The sequence below is a fragment of the Diaphorina citri genome, unplaced genomic scaffold, assembly GCF_000475195.1.
Source record: "Diaphorina citri unplaced genomic scaffold, Diaci psyllid genome assembly version 1.1 scaffold1295, whole genome shotgun sequence".
NCBI classification, from domain to species: Eukaryota; Metazoa; Arthropoda; class Insecta; order Hemiptera; family Psyllidae; genus Diaphorina; species Diaphorina citri.
The window spans coordinates 83,240-86,266 of record NW_007378724.1 but is presented as its reverse complement, the minus strand read 5'-3'; the positions used below and the strand labels follow the sequence as shown (position 1 = coordinate 86,266).

General features: G+C 42.8%; 1 long non-coding RNA gene across 1 annotated transcript; it reads left to right on the top strand.

Moving 5' to 3' along the window:
* The first annotated feature begins 329 nt into the window (after positions 1–329).
* On the top strand, positions 330–2,109 carry LOC113469924. The gene is made up of 2 exons (XR_003393189.1): positions 330–381; positions 2,016–2,109. It is a non-coding gene; the product is annotated as an uncharacterized LOC113469924 (long non-coding RNA).
* Positions 2,110–3,027: the final 918 nt, after the last annotated feature.

Sequence of the window (3,027 nt, the reverse complement as noted above, 5' to 3'; positions counted from 1 at the left end):
ATTTGTGTGTTGATGTATTCGGGGGGGACCCGTGCTAAGTCAAACCTCTTTTAAATAAATTAATAATAAATAAAAATAAAAAAAAACGCTGACCCCATCTGTACAATCCATAATCCAAGTTGAATAAAATCATCATAAAATCACTTAGGTACCTAGATTTTCTTTTCGGAAACGGAAAGATTTCCGATGGCGTGTCATCTTGGATTTCCTATGGATGGCGTGTCATCTTGGATTTCCTATGGTTTAGTATACAGGGCCCTATCACGTTGAAAGAGGGGAAACGAGCTTCAGAGGAGGAGAAATTCCGAAAGTAAAATACCTACGGCTATGAACCTGGTGATCCGGCCCTGATCAACTATGACAGATTACCTGCCATCCCTGGTGAGTAGAAAATTCCTGTGTCGAATCGTGTATAGGAAAAACATGAACGTAATTCTCGTCTGTGTCGAATCATCCATGCAAAAGGTCTTCTCAGGTATATTGTGTCGAATTGTGTGTGTTTCCCGGTAAAACATGAGATAATACTGCCTCGGTGGTATAGTGGTCAAGACGCTGGCCTGGTAAACAGGAGGGTGTGAGTTCAATCCCAGCCAAGCATGCGAGTTCTCCTCGATAGAATTTGACCACAAAAAAAGGAGTTTTAATTGTGCTAATCCATGAGAGCCGAGGCCTACATTAAAGTCACACAAAACATGATCAAACCCTTCTCTCTTTTTCGCTAATATCTCAGTCGCTCCACGTCAGAGTGCATCGGGGATTTGTCTATTAGTTAGAAAACAAAATTTCCTACTATTTTCACTATTGTTTGAGAAGTTTGACCTATTCACTCGGTACCGGTCCGGAGTTAGAAGCGGTTAAATATCAGCAAGATCCAATGGAGGAAAAAAGTTCGGCTTATATGGGTTAAGCATAAATTTAATGCTTGTCACAAATGTCCTTCCCCGCTTAATACATATACTACGCTAAATTTTATGACATGACTTGGACTGGAACCACCGATCTCCAGATTCAAAGTCAACCCTGATAACCACTGCACCACTGAGGCTGATTTGACCACAATAATAGCTGCTGGAGTAAAGGCGGTTAAAGTGATTTAAATGTGAAAATTGTTGATGCCTATCTTTTTTCCTTTACGCTACAATCCGGATTCAGATCCTGAAGCTGAGTTTGACGGTAAGTTTGTAATCCCCAACACACACGGACATAGAGTAATTCATGGTTATGGTTAGTTCAGGGGTTCTTGACATGCAGAAAGTATCGGGCTCGATTCCCACCGCAAATATATATTTATATATTTTTTTAAAAGATAGTGTTCCACCACAGTTTTTATTTCGTAGCAATGAAACAACTGCTACAGTAGACGCATGTGGTCTGTGTCGTAGCATGTCCATCCCGTAGTATGCCTCTCATAAGATAGGCGAGAAGAGACACAATACATCCCGTTTAGGTGCTGGGTCGACACGAGTATTGTGTCTCTTCTCGCGCATTTGATGAGAGACGTTCTACAGGATAGGGATACTGCGATACAGACTACACGAGTCTAATATGACAAATGCTTCCCACAGTAGACGCATGTGGTCTGTGTCGTAGCATGTCCATCCCGTAGTATGCCTCTCATAAGATAGGCGTGAAGAGACACAATACATCCCGTTTAGGTGCTGGGTCGACACGAGTATTGTGTCTCTTCTCGCGCATTTGATAAGAGACGTTCTACAGGATAGGGATACTACCATACAGACTACACGAGTCTAATATGACAAATGCTTCCTTTGTTCACAGTAGACGCATGTGGTCTGTGTCGTAGCATGTCCATCCCGTAGTATGCCTCTCATAAGATAGGCGTGAAGAGACACAATACATCCCATTTAGGTGCTGGGTCGACACGAGTATTGTGTCTCTTCTCGCGCATTTGATGAGAGACGTTCTACAGGATTAGGGATACTACCATACAGACTACACGAGTCTAATATGACAAATGCTTCCTTTGTTTACCAAATATTATTCCTGTTTCACAGGGCCGCCAGGACCCCCTGGGCCTCCAGGAAGATCATTCACAGGAAATATTCCTGGTACAGGAGGAGGTACATTGACCTTGAAGAATATGGATGCCTTGCTAAGGGTAAGTGCTATTTACATAGGTATGTGCTTTTTACATAGTGGGCCCCGCAACAGCCAGTCACGGAATCAATCATTTGCATGATACAAATTTCTTGACCCCGCCGGGAATCGAACCCGGGTCTCCCGCGTGCAAGGCGAGCGCAGTGACCACTACGCCATGGGAGCTGACAAATAAACAAACCATGGTAGTAACAACAACAAACAATTAATTGATCAAAGCGTCCTCAACAGAGCCGTGTAGAAAATGAAGAAATTGAGCCTAGTATTTTTTCTGCGATGCATAGTGGGAGCAGAACACCCTAAATCGTGGCCATAAATAAAGTATGGGAACCAATTATGAAATTCATAGATATTGGTATTGATATAGATCAGTATATTCATGGTAAAAATTTGGTGGTGATATCTATAATTTTGAGGACAAAAATCGCTTTATTAGCTTAACGGTTAGGGATATCAAACTTTTTTTATACATAGAATAAAATTTGTCCATTTTTGAACTTTAGGTATACAATTTTACTAACTGGCGGATAATTTCAGACTGATGGAGTTTGTGCCGCCCAACAAACGCTCGGACGAGTACTTCCGTACCGTGTTTGAGGAGAAGGGTCTGGCCGACATTGTCAAGCTCCACATGGCGCAGGCCTCGCAGGAGGCGAAGAAGGAACTGCAGGAGCAACTGGAGGAGCAGATCAGCGAGGGCGCCTCCATCAAGGACATCGTGGCCGACATACGGGAGATCGCCAACAAGCACTGCATCCCGGACCAAGAGCTTATAGTATTGGTGAGTCTGAATTCAATAAGGAATAGAATGGACCAGGCCTACCCAACCGGCTCTTCCGATCTGGGACAAGGAATCTGATTGTTATAGTTTCCTTCCGTAAATAATTCTCAAAAAAAAAATCAAAAATT